At 54.1% G+C, this 12860-nt stretch overlaps 32 non-coding genes across 32 annotated transcripts; 7 read left to right on the top strand and 25 right to left on the bottom strand.

The window, feature by feature from the left end:
* Positions 1–42: 42 nt before the first annotated feature.
* Positions 43–113, bottom strand: Trnag-gcc (transfer RNA glycine (anticodon GCC)). The gene has a single exon. It is a non-coding gene; the product is annotated as a tRNA-Gly (tRNA).
* A 350-nt stretch (positions 114–463) lies between these two features.
* Trnag-ucc (transfer RNA glycine (anticodon UCC)) lies at positions 464–535 on the top strand. Its single transcript has one exon. It is a non-coding gene; the product is annotated as a tRNA-Gly (tRNA).
* A 582-nt stretch (positions 536–1117) lies between these two features.
* On the bottom strand, positions 1118–1191 carry Trnai-aau (transfer RNA isoleucine (anticodon AAU)). The gene has a single exon. It is a non-coding gene; the product is annotated as a tRNA-Ile (tRNA).
* A 200-nt stretch (positions 1192–1391) lies between these two features.
* On the bottom strand, positions 1392–1463 carry Trnae-uuc (transfer RNA glutamic acid (anticodon UUC)). The gene has a single exon. It is a non-coding gene; the product is annotated as a tRNA-Glu (tRNA).
* A 305-nt stretch (positions 1464–1768) lies between these two features.
* Trnam-cau (transfer RNA methionine (anticodon CAU)) lies at positions 1769–1841 on the bottom strand. Its single transcript has one exon. It is a non-coding gene; the product is annotated as a tRNA-Met (tRNA).
* A 161-nt stretch (positions 1842–2002) lies between these two features.
* Positions 2003–2073, bottom strand: Trnag-gcc (transfer RNA glycine (anticodon GCC)). Its single transcript has one exon. It is a non-coding gene; the product is annotated as a tRNA-Gly (tRNA).
* A 350-nt stretch (positions 2074–2423) lies between these two features.
* Trnag-ucc (transfer RNA glycine (anticodon UCC)) lies at positions 2424–2495 on the top strand. Its single transcript has one exon. It is a non-coding gene; the product is annotated as a tRNA-Gly (tRNA).
* Positions 2496–3077: 582 nt separating this feature from the next.
* Positions 3078–3151, bottom strand: Trnai-aau (transfer RNA isoleucine (anticodon AAU)). Its single transcript has one exon. It is a non-coding gene; the product is annotated as a tRNA-Ile (tRNA).
* A 200-nt stretch (positions 3152–3351) lies between these two features.
* Positions 3352–3423, bottom strand: Trnae-uuc (transfer RNA glutamic acid (anticodon UUC)). Its single transcript has one exon. It is a non-coding gene; the product is annotated as a tRNA-Glu (tRNA).
* A 305-nt stretch (positions 3424–3728) lies between these two features.
* Positions 3729–3801, bottom strand: Trnam-cau (transfer RNA methionine (anticodon CAU)). Its single transcript has one exon. It is a non-coding gene; the product is annotated as a tRNA-Met (tRNA).
* Positions 3802–3962: 161 nt separating this feature from the next.
* Positions 3963–4033, bottom strand: Trnag-gcc (transfer RNA glycine (anticodon GCC)). The gene has a single exon. It is a non-coding gene; the product is annotated as a tRNA-Gly (tRNA).
* Positions 4034–4383: 350 nt separating this feature from the next.
* On the top strand, positions 4384–4455 carry Trnag-ucc (transfer RNA glycine (anticodon UCC)). The gene has a single exon. It is a non-coding gene; the product is annotated as a tRNA-Gly (tRNA).
* Positions 4456–5037: 582 nt separating this feature from the next.
* Trnai-aau (transfer RNA isoleucine (anticodon AAU)) lies at positions 5038–5111 on the bottom strand. Its single transcript has one exon. It is a non-coding gene; the product is annotated as a tRNA-Ile (tRNA).
* A 200-nt stretch (positions 5112–5311) lies between these two features.
* Positions 5312–5383, bottom strand: Trnae-uuc (transfer RNA glutamic acid (anticodon UUC)). Its single transcript has one exon. It is a non-coding gene; the product is annotated as a tRNA-Glu (tRNA).
* A 305-nt stretch (positions 5384–5688) lies between these two features.
* On the bottom strand, positions 5689–5761 carry Trnam-cau (transfer RNA methionine (anticodon CAU)). The gene has a single exon. It is a non-coding gene; the product is annotated as a tRNA-Met (tRNA).
* Positions 5762–5922: 161 nt separating this feature from the next.
* On the bottom strand, positions 5923–5993 carry Trnag-gcc (transfer RNA glycine (anticodon GCC)). The gene has a single exon. It is a non-coding gene; the product is annotated as a tRNA-Gly (tRNA).
* Positions 5994–6343: 350 nt separating this feature from the next.
* Positions 6344–6415, top strand: Trnag-ucc (transfer RNA glycine (anticodon UCC)). Its single transcript has one exon. It is a non-coding gene; the product is annotated as a tRNA-Gly (tRNA).
* Positions 6416–6997: 582 nt separating this feature from the next.
* Positions 6998–7071, bottom strand: Trnai-aau (transfer RNA isoleucine (anticodon AAU)). The gene has a single exon. It is a non-coding gene; the product is annotated as a tRNA-Ile (tRNA).
* A 200-nt stretch (positions 7072–7271) lies between these two features.
* Trnae-uuc (transfer RNA glutamic acid (anticodon UUC)) lies at positions 7272–7343 on the bottom strand. The gene has a single exon. It is a non-coding gene; the product is annotated as a tRNA-Glu (tRNA).
* A 305-nt stretch (positions 7344–7648) lies between these two features.
* Trnam-cau (transfer RNA methionine (anticodon CAU)) lies at positions 7649–7721 on the bottom strand. Its single transcript has one exon. It is a non-coding gene; the product is annotated as a tRNA-Met (tRNA).
* Positions 7722–7882: 161 nt separating this feature from the next.
* Positions 7883–7953, bottom strand: Trnag-gcc (transfer RNA glycine (anticodon GCC)). The gene has a single exon. It is a non-coding gene; the product is annotated as a tRNA-Gly (tRNA).
* A 350-nt stretch (positions 7954–8303) lies between these two features.
* Positions 8304–8375, top strand: Trnag-ucc (transfer RNA glycine (anticodon UCC)). Its single transcript has one exon. It is a non-coding gene; the product is annotated as a tRNA-Gly (tRNA).
* Positions 8376–8957: 582 nt separating this feature from the next.
* On the bottom strand, positions 8958–9031 carry Trnai-aau (transfer RNA isoleucine (anticodon AAU)). Its single transcript has one exon. It is a non-coding gene; the product is annotated as a tRNA-Ile (tRNA).
* A 200-nt stretch (positions 9032–9231) lies between these two features.
* On the bottom strand, positions 9232–9303 carry Trnae-uuc (transfer RNA glutamic acid (anticodon UUC)). Its single transcript has one exon. It is a non-coding gene; the product is annotated as a tRNA-Glu (tRNA).
* A 305-nt stretch (positions 9304–9608) lies between these two features.
* Positions 9609–9681, bottom strand: Trnam-cau (transfer RNA methionine (anticodon CAU)). The gene has a single exon. It is a non-coding gene; the product is annotated as a tRNA-Met (tRNA).
* A 161-nt stretch (positions 9682–9842) lies between these two features.
* Trnag-gcc (transfer RNA glycine (anticodon GCC)) lies at positions 9843–9913 on the bottom strand. The gene has a single exon. It is a non-coding gene; the product is annotated as a tRNA-Gly (tRNA).
* A 350-nt stretch (positions 9914–10263) lies between these two features.
* Positions 10264–10335, top strand: Trnag-ucc (transfer RNA glycine (anticodon UCC)). Its single transcript has one exon. It is a non-coding gene; the product is annotated as a tRNA-Gly (tRNA).
* Positions 10336–10917: 582 nt separating this feature from the next.
* Positions 10918–10991, bottom strand: Trnai-aau (transfer RNA isoleucine (anticodon AAU)). Its single transcript has one exon. It is a non-coding gene; the product is annotated as a tRNA-Ile (tRNA).
* Positions 10992–11190: 199 nt separating this feature from the next.
* Positions 11191–11262, bottom strand: Trnae-uuc (transfer RNA glutamic acid (anticodon UUC)). The gene has a single exon. It is a non-coding gene; the product is annotated as a tRNA-Glu (tRNA).
* A 305-nt stretch (positions 11263–11567) lies between these two features.
* Trnam-cau (transfer RNA methionine (anticodon CAU)) lies at positions 11568–11640 on the bottom strand. Its single transcript has one exon. It is a non-coding gene; the product is annotated as a tRNA-Met (tRNA).
* A 161-nt stretch (positions 11641–11801) lies between these two features.
* Positions 11802–11872, bottom strand: Trnag-gcc (transfer RNA glycine (anticodon GCC)). Its single transcript has one exon. It is a non-coding gene; the product is annotated as a tRNA-Gly (tRNA).
* A 350-nt stretch (positions 11873–12222) lies between these two features.
* Positions 12223–12294, top strand: Trnag-ucc (transfer RNA glycine (anticodon UCC)). Its single transcript has one exon. It is a non-coding gene; the product is annotated as a tRNA-Gly (tRNA).
* The last annotated feature ends 566 nt before the right edge of the window (positions 12295–12860 follow it).

Genomic DNA, 12860 nt, shown 5'->3' with positions numbered 1-12860 from the left:
ATTGCGGTGTTGCGGCAGCATTATCGCGGGAAAGCAAAATGATGCATCGGCCGGGAATCGAACCCGGGCCGCCCGCGTGGCAGGCGAGCATTCTACCACTGAACCACCGATGCTCGGGCCAGCGGTAACTTCACGCTGCTTCCCGAGCAGATGTCTCAAGGGAAAGTGGGGCTGCCGTCAAGCGCCGTAGCATTCTGTGCAGAAGACGCTGCAGACGCTGAATCCTGCACTGCACTGCACTGCACTGCTTAAAAATGCCGCCAGAACGCGGTCCTCTGCGTACTCTTGCGTCGCCGGCGCCGACTCTTGCCAAAGGATGCGAAGTGTGCGTGGATACGCCGTCCGAATGCAACTGGATGTGTTCCCCTAGCCTACCTCGAAATGCGCCTGCAGGTACGATCACCTTCGGCCGCTGCCGACAGGCGGGAAGCCGACACCGCGCGGCGTCGGGGCGCTCGCTTGTGCGGTGGTGGTGTAATGGTCAGCATAGTTGCCTTCCAAGCAGTTGATCCGGGTTCGATTCCCGGCCACCGCAGCAGGCTTTTAATTTCGCGTATGAGTACTTTTGCCGCGCGCTCTTAAATTATTGTTTTTTCCCCCCTCTTACTCGCTGCATACCAGCCCTTAGTGTGTCTCGACTTGTCTCGACTTTGCTCAGCTGACGCGAGAGCTGACGCTCTCAAATCGGCCTATATCAAAACGACAAGCACGATAAACGACGGAGAGAGGGGAGGAGAGGCGAGGCGATGGACACACAGCACGCCCCTTCATTTCACGGTGGCGTCTCCCTGACCGAATCGGGCTGTAGCTCCGAAAATAAAAATAGGAAGTAAAACTGCCAATAGTACCCTGTGTTCCCATGCGCTCACCCGCCCAAGTACTGACAAGGGCCAAAGTTGTTACGCATCGGCAATCAGACATTTTCTTTCATTTTCTCTTCATCGGTTGAGAACCAGTGTATTCAAAATATTATGCCCATTGCCGAGTGAATGCTGTAGCGCTTCCCGACAAGTCGGGTTCGGATCCTCTGTCAACTTCCACGCATGGTGATGATCTTTTGGTCATCACACTCGCCAGCTGAAATCGGCGCTGCCTTTTCGTAGTAGTAAAAGAGTAGTGGCCCGTGGGGGGATCGAACCCGCGACCTTCGCGTTATTAGCACGACGCTCTAACCAACTGAGCTAACGGGCCTCGGCAGATGCAGTTGCTCAGCCCTAAACTGGAAACAGCTGGCATGAAGCCATACACCATTTCTATGGTCGTCGTGTGTCTGCTTCCCTAGTCTATATTCTGCTGACGGTCACGAAACAGTAGCTATATTGCGAGCAGGACGGGAAACGGCCGCTCGGACAGCTCAAACTTGTCACGATTCGTGTGGAAAAAAAATTCCGTTCCGGTACCGGGAATCGAACCCGGGCCTCCTGGGTGAAAGCCAGGTATCCTAGCCACTACACCACACCGGATGTGGCCGTTTCATTGGACCGTTCGTACGGTCGCTTGTCGCACTTCGTGTCGAGTGCCACGTCGGCGCCCTTCTCTCTTTGCGAGCATCTTTGCACATACTGACTGGCAAGGCGCGCACCTCAAACGTCGCAGAGCAATGCTTTTGGCTTCATGCTGTGCTGGGAGAAGAGGAAAAGGGAAGCTGTAAGTAGCAATAAGAGGAAGTAAACATTTTCCCGCTGAAGCGTTGAAACGTTGTGGATAACAAACAAGAAATACGTTGGCGCCCCAGCAACAGCACCACCATCAGTCACAGAAAATTAAATGCCCCGGGTGAGGATCGAACTCACGACCTTAAGATTATGAGACTTACGCGCTGCCTACTGCGCTACCGAGGCACGGGTGAACCGTTTCTCCTGGAAACTGGGTAAGTTGCGTACCCAATATTAGACGTAGAAACACTGTTCTTCCTGGATAACGTGTTCTGTTGCTACAATTTCATTGCCGGCCCAGTTGATTGCGGTGTTGCGGCAGCATTATCGCGGGAAAAGCAAAATGATGCATCGGCCGGGAATCGAACCCGGGCCGCCCGCGTGGCAGGCGAGCATTCTACCACTGAACCACCGATGCTCGGGCCAGCGGTAACTTCACGCTGCTTCCCGAGCAGATGTCTCAAGGGAAAGTGGGGCTGCCGTCAAGCGCCGTAGCATTCTGTGCGGAAGACGCTGCAGACGCTGAATCCTGCACTGCACTGCACTGCACTGCTTAAAAATGCCGCCAGAACGCGGTCCTCTGCGTACTCTTGCGTCGCCGGCGCCGACTCTTGCCAAAGGATGCGAAGTGTGCGTGGATACGCCGTCCGAATGCAACTGGATGTGTTCCCCTAGCCTACCTCGAAATGCGCCTGCAGGTACGATCACCTTCGGCCGCTGCCGACAGGCGGGAAGCCGACACCGCGCGGCGTCGGGGCGCTCGCTTGTGCGGTGGTGGTGTAATGGTCAGCATAGTTGCCTTCCAAGCAGTTGATCCGGGTTCGATTCCCGGCCACCGCAGCAGGCTTTTAATTTCGCGTATGAGTACTTTTGCCGCGCGCTCTTAAATTATTGTTTTTTCCCCCCTCTTACTCGCTGCATACCAGCCCTTAGTGTGTCTCGACTTGTCTCGACTTTGCTCAGCTGACGCGAGAGCTGACGCTCTCAAATCGGCCTATATCAAAACGACAAGCACGATAAACGACGGAGAGAGGGGAGGAGAGGCGAGGCGATGGACACACAGCACGCCCCTTCATTTCACGGTGGCGTCTCCCTGACCGAATCGGGCTGTAGCTCCGAAAATAAAAATAGGAAGTAAAACTGCCAATAGTACCCTGTGTTCCCATGCGCTCACCCGCCCAAGTACTGACAAGGGCCAAAGTTGTTACGCATCGGCAATCAGACATTTTCTTTCATTTTCTCTTCATCGGTTGAGAACCAGTGTATTCAAAATATTATGCCCATTGCCGAGTGAATGCTGTAGCGCTTCCCGACAAGTCGGGTTCGGATCCTCTGTCAACTTCCACGCATGGTGATGATCTTTTGGTCATCACACTCGCCAGCTGAAATCGGCGCTGCCTTTTCGTAGTAGTAAAAGAGTAGTGGCCCGTGGGGGGATCGAACCCGCGACCTTCGCGTTATTAGCACGACGCTCTAACCAACTGAGCTAACGGGCCTCGGCAGATGCAGTTGCTCAGCCCTAAACTGGAAACAGCTGGCATGAAGCCATACACCATTTCTATGGTCGTCGTGTGTCTGCTTCCCTAGTCTATATTCTGCTGACGGTCACGAAACAGTAGCTATATTGCGAGCAGGACGGGAAACGGCCGCTCGGACAGCTCAAACTTGTCACGATTCGTGTGGAAAAAAAATTCCGTTCCGGTACCGGGAATCGAACCCGGGCCTCCTGGGTGAAAGCCAGGTATCCTAGCCACTAGACCACACCGGATGTGGCCGTTTCATTGGACCGTTCGTACTGTCGCTTGTCGCACTTCGTGTCGAGTGCCACGTCGGCGCCCTTCTCTCTTTGCGAGCATCTTTGCACATACTGACTGGCAAGGCGCGCACCTCAAACGTCGCAGAGCAATGCTTTTGGCTTCATGCTGTGCTGGGAGAAGAGGAAAAGGGAAGCTGTAAGTAGCAATAAGAGGAAGTAAACATTTTCCCGCTGAAGCGTTGAAACGTTGTGGATAACAAACAAGAAATACGTTGGCGCCCCAGCAACAGCACCACCATCAGTCACAGAAAATTAAATGCCCCGGGTGAGGATCGAACTCACGACCTTAAGATTATGAGACTTACGCGCTGCCTACTGCGCTACCGAGGCACGGGTGAACCGTTTCTCCTGGAAACTGGGTAAGTTGCGTACCCAATATTAGACGTAGAAACACTGTTCTTCCTGGATAACGTGTTCTGTTGCTACAATTTCATTGCCGGCCCAGTTGATTGCGGTGTTGCGGCAGCATTATCGCGGGAAAAGCAAAATGATGCATCGGCCGGGAATCGAACCCGGGCCGCCCGCGTGGCAGGCGAGCATTCTACCACTGAACCACCGATGCTCGGGCCAGCGGTAACTTCACGCTGCTTCCCGAGCAGATGTCTCAAGGGAAAGTGGGGCTGCCGTCAAGCGCCGTAGCATTCTGTGCGGAAGACGCTGCAGACGCTGAATCCTGCACTGCACTGCACTGCACTGCTTAAAAATGCCGCCAGAACGCGGTCCTCTGCGTACTCTTGCGTCGCCGGCGCCGACTCTTGCCAAAGGATGCGAAGTGTGCGTGGATACGCCGTCCGAATGCAACTGGATGTGTTCCCCTAGCCTACCTCGAAATGCGCCTGCAGGTACGATCACCTTCGGCCGCTGCCGACAGGCGGGAAGCCGACACCGCGCGGCGTCGGGGCGCTCGCTTGTGCGGTGGTGGTGTAATGGTCAGCATAGTTGCCTTCCAAGCAGTTGATCCGGGTTCGATTCCCGGCCACCGCAGCAGGCTTTTAATTTCGCGTATGAGTACTTTTGCCGCGCGCTCTTAAATTATTGTTTTTTCCCCCCTCTTACTCGCTGCATACCAGCCCTTAGTGTGTCTCGACTTGTCTCGACTTTGCTCAGCTGACGCGAGAGCTGACGCTCTCAAATCGGCCTATATCAAAACGACAAGCACGATAAACGACGGAGAGAGGGGAGGAGAGGCGAGGCGATGGACACACAGCACGCCCCTTCATTTCACGGTGGCGTCTCCCTGACCGAATCGGGCTGTAGCTCCGAAAATAAAAATAGGAAGTAAAACTGCCAATAGTACCCTGTGTTCCCATGCGCTCACCCGCCCAAGTACTGACAAGGGCCAAAGTTGTTACGCATCGGCAATCAGACATTTTCTTTCATTTTCTCTTCATCGGTTGAGAACCAGTGTATTCAAAATATTATGCCCATTGCCGAGTGAATGCTGTAGCGCTTCCCGACAAGTCGGGTTCGGATCCTCTGTCAACTTCCACGCATGGTGATGATCTTTTGGTCATCACACTCGCCAGCTGAAATCGGCGCTGCCTTTTCGTAGTAGTAAAAGAGTAGTGGCCCGTGGGGGGATCGAACCCGCGACCTTCGCGTTATTAGCACGACGCTCTAACCAACTGAGCTAACGGGCCTCGGCAGATGCAGTTGCTCAGCCCTAAACTGGAAACAGCTGGCATGAAGCCATACACCATTTCTATGGTCGTCGTGTGTCTGCTTCCCTAGTCTATATTCTGCTGACGGTCACGAAACAGTAGCTATATTGCGAGCAGGACGGGAAACGGCCGCTCGGACAGCTCAAACTTGTCACGATTCGTGTGGAAAAAAAATTCCGTTCCGGTACCGGGAATCGAACCCGGGCCTCCTGGGTGAAAGCCAGGTATCCTAGCCACTAGACCACACCGGATGTGGCCGTTTCATTGGACCGTTCGTACTGTCGCTTGTCGCACTTCGTGTCGAGTGCCACGTCGGCGCCCTTCTCTCTTTGCGAGCATCTTTGCACATACTGACTGGCAAGGCGCGCACCTCAAACGTCGCAGAGCAATGCTTTTGGCTTCATGCTGTGCTGGGAGAAGAGGAAAAGGGAAGCTGTAAGTAGCAATAAGAGGAAGTAAACATTTTCCCGCTGAAGCGTTGAAACGTTGTGGATAACAAACAAGAAATACGTTGGCGCCCCAGCAACAGCACCACCATCAGTCACAGAAAATTAAATGCCCCGGGTGAGGATCGAACTCACGACCTTAAGATTATGAGACTTACGCGCTGCCTACTGCGCTACCGAGGCACGGGTGAACCGTTTCTCCTGGAAACTGGGTAAGTTGCGTACCCAATATTAGACGTAGAAACACTGTTCTTCCTGGATAACGTGTTCTGTTGCTACAATTTCATTGCCGGCCCAGTTGATTGCGGTGTTGCGGCAGCATTATCGCGGGAAAAGCAAAATGATGCATCGGCCGGGAATCGAACCCGGGCCGCCCGCGTGGCAGGCGAGCATTCTACCACTGAACCACCGATGCTCGGGCCAGCGGTAACTTCACGCTGCTTCCCGAGCAGATGTCTCAAGGGAAAGTGGGGCTGCCGTCAAGCGCCGTAGCATTCTGTGCGGAAGACGCTGCAGACGCTGAATCCTGCACTGCACTGCACTGCACTGCTTAAAAATGCCGCCAGAACGCGGTCCTCTGCGTACTCTTGCGTCGCCGGCGCCGACTCTTGCCAAAGGATGCGAAGTGTGCGTGGATACGCCGTCCGAATGCAACTGGATGTGTTCCCCTAGCCTACCTCGAAATGCGCCTGCAGGTACGATCACCTTCGGCCGCTGCCGACAGGCGGGAAGCCGACACCGCGCGGCGTCGGGGCGCTCGCTTGTGCGGTGGTGGTGTAATGGTCAGCATAGTTGCCTTCCAAGCAGTTGATCCGGGTTCGATTCCCGGCCACCGCAGCAGGCTTTTAATTTCGCGTATGAGTACTTTTGCCGCGCGCTCTTAAATTATTGTTTTTTCCCCCCTCTTACTCGCTGCATACCAGCCCTTAGTGTGTCTCGACTTGTCTCGACTTTGCTCAGCTGACGCGAGAGCTGACGCTCTCAAATCGGCCTATATCAAAACGACAAGCACGATAAACGACGGAGAGAGGGGAGGAGAGGCGAGGCGATGGACACACAGCACGCCCCTTCATTTCACGGTGGCGTCTCCCTGACCGAATCGGGCTGTAGCTCCGAAAATAAAAATAGGAAGTAAAACTGCCAATAGTACCCTGTGTTCCCATGCGCTCACCCGCCCAAGTACTGACAAGGGCCAAAGTTGTTACGCATCGGCAATCAGACATTTTCTTTCATTTTCTCTTCATCGGTTGAGAACCAGTGTATTCAAAATATTATGCCCATTGCCGAGTGAATGCTGTAGCGCTTCCCGACAAGTCGGGTTCGGATCCTCTGTCAACTTCCACGCATGGTGATGATCTTTTGGTCATCACACTCGCCAGCTGAAATCGGCGCTGCCTTTTCGTAGTAGTAAAAGAGTAGTGGCCCGTGGGGGGATCGAACCCGCGACCTTCGCGTTATTAGCACGACGCTCTAACCAACTGAGCTAACGGGCCTCGGCAGATGCAGTTGCTCAGCCCTAAACTGGAAACAGCTGGCATGAAGCCATACACCATTTCTATGGTCGTCGTGTGTCTGCTTCCCTAGTCTATATTCTGCTGACGGTCACGAAACAGTAGCTATATTGCGAGCAGGACGGGAAACGGCCGCTCGGACAGCTCAAACTTGTCACGATTCGTGTGGAAAAAAAATTCCGTTCCGGTACCGGGAATCGAACCCGGGCCTCCTGGGTGAAAGCCAGGTATCCTAGCCACTAGACCACACCGGATGTGGCCGTTTCATTGGACCGTTCGTACGGTCGCTTGTCGCACTTCGTGTCGAGTGCCACGTCGGCGCCCTTCTCTCTTTGCGAGCATCTTTGCACATACTGACTGGCAAGGCGCGCACCTCAAACGTCGCAGAGCAATGCTTTTGGCTTCATGCTGTGCTGGGAGAAGAGGAAAAGGGAAGCTGTAAGTAGCAATAAGAGGAAGTAAACATTTTCCCGCTGAAGCGTTGAAACGTTGTGGATAACAAACAAGAAATACGTTGGCGCCCCAGCAACAGCACCACCATCAGTCACAGAAAATTAAATGCCCCGGGTGAGGATCGAACTCACGACCTTAAGATTATGAGACTTACGCGCTGCCTACTGCGCTACCGAGGCACGGGTGAACCGTTTCTCCTGGAAACTGGGTAAGTTGCGTACCCAATATTAGACGTAGAAACACTGTTCTTCCTGGATAACGTGTTCTGTTGCTACAATTTCATTGCCGGCCCAGTTGATTGCGGTGTTGCGGCAGCATTATCGCGGGAAAAGCAAAATGATGCATCGGCCGGGAATCGAACCCGGGCCGCCCGCGTGGCAGGCGAGCATTCTACCACTGAACCACCGATGCTCGGGCCAGCGGTAACTTCACGCTGCTTCCCGAGCAGATGTCTCAAGGGAAAGTGGGGCTGCCGTCAAGCGCCGTAGCATTCTGTGCGGAAGACGCTGCAGACGCTGAATCCTGCACTGCACTGCACTGCACTGCTTAAAAATGCCGCCAGAACGCGGTCCTCTGCGTACTCTTGCGTCGCCGGCGCCGACTCTTGCCAAAGGATGCGAAGTGTGCGTGGATACGCCGTCCGAATGCAACTGGATGTGTTCCCCTAGCCTACCTCGAAATGCGCCTGCAGGTACGATCACCTTCGGCCGCTGCCGACAGGCGGGAAGCCGACACCGCGCGGCGTCGGGGCGCTCGCTTGTGCGGTGGTGGTGTAATGGTCAGCATAGTTGCCTTCCAAGCAGTTGATCCGGGTTCGATTCCCGGCCACCGCAGCAGGCTTTTAATTTCGCGTATGAGTACTTTTGCCGCGCGCTCTTAAATTATTGTTTTTTCCCCCCTCTTACTCGCTGCATACCAGCCCTTAGTGTGTCTCGACTTGTCTCGACTTTGCTCAGCTGACGCGAGAGCTGACGCTCTCAAATCGGCCTATATCAAAACGACAAGCACGATAAACGACGGAGAGAGGGGAGGAGAGGCGAGGCGATGGACACACAGCACGCCCCTTCATTTCACGGTGGCGTCTCCCTGACCGAATCGGGCTGTAGCTCCGAAAATAAAAATAGGAAGTAAAACTGCCAATAGTACCCTGTGTTCCCATGCGCTCACCCGCCCAAGTACTGACAAGGGCCAAAGTTGTTACGCATCGGCAATCAGACATTTTCTTTCATTTTCTCTTCATCGGTTGAGAACCAGTGTATTCAAAATATTATGCCCATTGCCGAGTGAATGCTGTAGCGCTTCCCGACAAGTCGGGTTCGGATCCTCTGTCAACTTCCACGCATGGTGATGATCTTTTGGTCATCACACTCGCCAGCTGAAATCGGCGCTGCCTTTTCGTAGTAGTAAAAGAGTAGTGGCCCGTGGGGGGATCGAACCCGCGACCTTCGCGTTATTAGCACGACGCTCTAACCAACTGAGCTAACGGGCCTCGGCAGATGCAGTTGCTCAGCCCTAAACTGGAAACAGCTGGCATGAAGCCATACACCATTTCTATGGTCGTCGTGTGTCTGCTTCCCTAGTCTATATTCTGCTGACGGTCACGAAACAGTAGCTATATTGCGAGCAGGACGGGAAACGGCCGCTCGGACAGCTCAAACTTGTCACGATTCGTGTGGAAAAAAAATTCCGTTCCGGTACCGGGAATCGAACCCGGGCCTCCTGGGTGAAAGCCAGGTATCCTAGCCACTAGACCACACCGGATGTGGCCGTTTCATTGGACCGTTCGTACGGTCGCTTGTCGCACTTCGTGTCGAGTGCCACGTCGGCGCCCTTCTCTCTTTGCGAGCATCTTTGCACATACTGACTGGCAAGGCGCGCACCTCAAACGTCGCAGAGCAATGCTTTTGGCTTCATGCTGTGCTGGGAGAAGAGGAAAAGGGAAGCTGTAAGTAGCAATAAGAGGAAGTAAACATTTTCCCGCTGAAGCGTTGAAACGTTGTGGATAACAAACAAGAAATACGTTGGCGCCCCAGCAACAGCACCACCATCAGTCACAGAAAATTAAATGCCCCGGGTGAGGATCGAACTCACGACCTTAAGATTATGAGACTTACGCGCTGCCTACTGCGCTACCGAGGCACGGGTGAACCGTTTCTCCTGGAAACTGGGTAAGTTGCGTACCCAATATTAGACGTAGAAACACTGTTCTTCCTGGATAACGTGTTCTGTTGCTACAATTTCATTGCCGGCCCAGTTGATTGCGGTGTTGCGGCAGCATTATCGCGGGAAAAGCAAAATGATGCATCGGCCGGGAATCGAACCCGGGCCGCCCGCGTGGCAGGCGAGCATTCTACCACTGAACCACCGATGCTCGGGCCAGCGGTAACTTCACGCTGCTTCCCGAGCAGATGTCTCAAGGGAAAGTGGGGCTGCCGTCAAGCGCCGTAGCATTCTGTGCGGAAGACGCTGCAGACGCTGAATCCTGCACTGCACTGCACTGCACTGCTTAAAAATGCCGCCAGAACGCGGTCCTCTGCGTACTCTTGCGTCGCCGGCGCCGACTCTTGCCAAAGGATGCGAAGTGTGCGTGGATACGCCGTCCGAATGCAACTGGATGTGTTCCCCTAGCCTACCTCGAAATGCGCCTGCAGGTACGATCACCTTCGGCCGCTGCCGACAGGCGGGAAGCCGACACCGCGCGGCGTCGGGGCGCTCGCTTGTGCGGTGGTGGTGTAATGGTCAGCATAGTTGCCTTCCAAGCAGTTGATCCGGGTTCGATTCCCGGCCACCGCAGCAGGCTTTTAATTTCGCGTATGAGTACTTTTGCCGCGCGCTCTTAAATTATTGTTTTTTCCCCCCTCTTACTCGCTGCATACCAGCCCTTAGTGTGTCTCGACTTGTCTCGACTTTGCTCAGCTGACGCGAGAGCTGACGCTCTCAAATCGGCCTATATCAAAACGACAAGCACGATAAACGACTGAGAGAGGGGAGGAGAGGCGAGGCGATGGACACACAGCACGCCCCTTCATTTCACGGTGGCGTCTCCCTGACCGAATCGGGCTGTAGCTCCGAAAATAAAAATAGGAAGTAAAACTGCCAATAGTACCCTGTGTTCCCATGCGCTCACCCGCCCAAGTACTGACAAGGGCCAAAGTTGTTACGCATCGGCAATCAGACATTTTCTTTCATTTTCTCTTCATCGGTTGAGAACCAGTGTATTCAAAATATTATGCCCATTGCCGAGTGAATGCTGTAGCGCTTCCCGACAAGTCGGGTTCGGATCCTCTGTCAACTTCCACGCATGGTGATGATCTTTTGGTCATCACACTCGCCAGCTGAAATCGGCGCTGCCTTTTCGTAGTAGTAAAAGAGTAGTGGGCCGTGGGGGGATCGAACCCGCGACCTTCGCGTTATTAGCACGACGCTCTAACCAACTGAGCTAACGGGCCTCGGCAGATGCAGTTGCTCAGCCCTAAACTGGAAACAGCTGGCATGAAGCCATACACCATTTCTATGGTCGTCGTGTGTCTGCTTCCCTAGTCTATATTCTGCTGACGGTCACGAAACAGTAGCTATATTGCGAGCAGGACGGGAAACGGCCGCTCGGACAGCTCAAACTTGTCACGATTCGTGTGAAAAAAAATTCCGTTCCGGTACCGGGAATCGAACCCGGGCCTCCTGGGTGAAAGCCAGGTATCCTAGCCACTAGACCACACCGGATGTGGCCGTTCCATTGGACCGTTCGTACGGTCGCTTGCCGCACTTCGTGTCGAGTGCCACGTCGGCGCCCTTCTCTCTTTGCGAGCATCTTTGCACATACTGACTGGCAAGGCGCGCACCTCAAACGTCGCAGAGCAATGCTTTTGGCTTCATGCTGTGCTGGGAGAAGAGGAAAAGGGAAGCTGTAAGTAGCAATAAGAGGAAGTAAACATTTTCCCGCTGAAGCGTTGAAACGTTGTGGATAACAAACAAGAAATACGTTGGCGCCCCAGCAACAGCACCACCATCAGTCACAGAAAATTAAATGCCCCGGGTGAGGATCGAACTCACGACCTTAAGATTATGAGACTTACGCGCTGCCTACTGCGCTACCGAGGCACGGGTGAACCGTTTCTCCTGGAAACTGGGTAAGTTGCGTACCCAATATTAGACGTAGAAACACTGTTCTTCCTGGATAACGTGTTCTGTTGCTACAATTTCATTGCCGGCCCAGTTGATTGCGGTGTTGCGGCAGCATTATCGCGGGAAAAGCAAAATGATGCATCGGCCGGGAATCGAACCCGGGCCGCCCGCGTGGCAGGCGAGCATTCTACCACTGAACCACCGATGCTCGGGCCAGCGGTAACTTCACGCTGCTTCCCGAGCAGATGTCTCAAGGGAAAGTGGGGCTGCCGTCAAGCGCCGTAGCATTCTGTGCGGAAGACGCTGCAGACGCTGAATCCTGCACTGCACTGCACTGCACTGCTTAAAAATGCCGCCAGAACGCGGTCCTCTGCGTACTCTTGCGTCGCCGGCGCCGACTCTTGCCAAAGGATGCGAAGTGTGCGTGGATACGCCGTCCGAATGCAACTGGATGTGTTCCCCTAGCCTACCTCGAAATGCGCCTGCAGGTACGATCACCTTCGGCCGCTGCCGACAGGCGGGAAGCCGACACCGCGCGGCGTCGGGGCGCTCGCTTGTGCGGTGGTGGTGTAATGGTCAGCATAGTTGCCTTCCAAGCAGTTGATCCGGGTTCGATTCCCGGCCACCGCAGCAGGCTTTTAATTTCGCGTATGAGTACTTTTGCCGCGCGCTCTTAAATTATTGTTTTTTCCCCCCTCTTACTCGCTGCATACCAGCCCTTAGTGTGTCTCGACTTGTCTCGACTTTGCTCAGCTGACGCGAGAGCTGACGCTCTCAAATCGGCCTATATCAAAACGACAAGCACGATAAACGACGGAGAGAGGGGAGGAGAGGCGAGGCGATGGACACACAGCACGCCCCTTCATTTCACGGTGGCGTCTCCCTGACCGAATCGGGCTGTAGCTCCGAAAATAAAAATAGGAAGTAAAACTGCCAATAGTACCCTGTGTTCCCATGCGCTCACCCGCCCAAGTACTGACAAGGGCCAAAGTTGTTACGCATCGGCAATCAGACATTTTCTTTCATTTTCTCTTCATCGGTTGAGAACCAGTGTATTCAAAATATTATGCCCATTGCCGAGTGAATGCTGTAGCGCTTCCCGACAAGTCGGGTTCGGATCCTCTGTCAACTTCCACGCATGGTGATGATCTTTTGGTCATCACACTCGCCAGCTGAAATCGGCGCTGCCTTTTCGT

This window comes from Schistocerca cancellata, unplaced genomic scaffold, assembly GCF_023864275.1.
Source record: "Schistocerca cancellata isolate TAMUIC-IGC-003103 unplaced genomic scaffold, iqSchCanc2.1 HiC_scaffold_320, whole genome shotgun sequence".
Lineage (NCBI taxonomy): Eukaryota > Metazoa > Arthropoda > Insecta > Orthoptera > Acrididae > Schistocerca > Schistocerca cancellata.
Note: the sequence above shows the minus strand (reverse complement) of the source record. Positions and strands in the feature narration are given on the sequence as shown.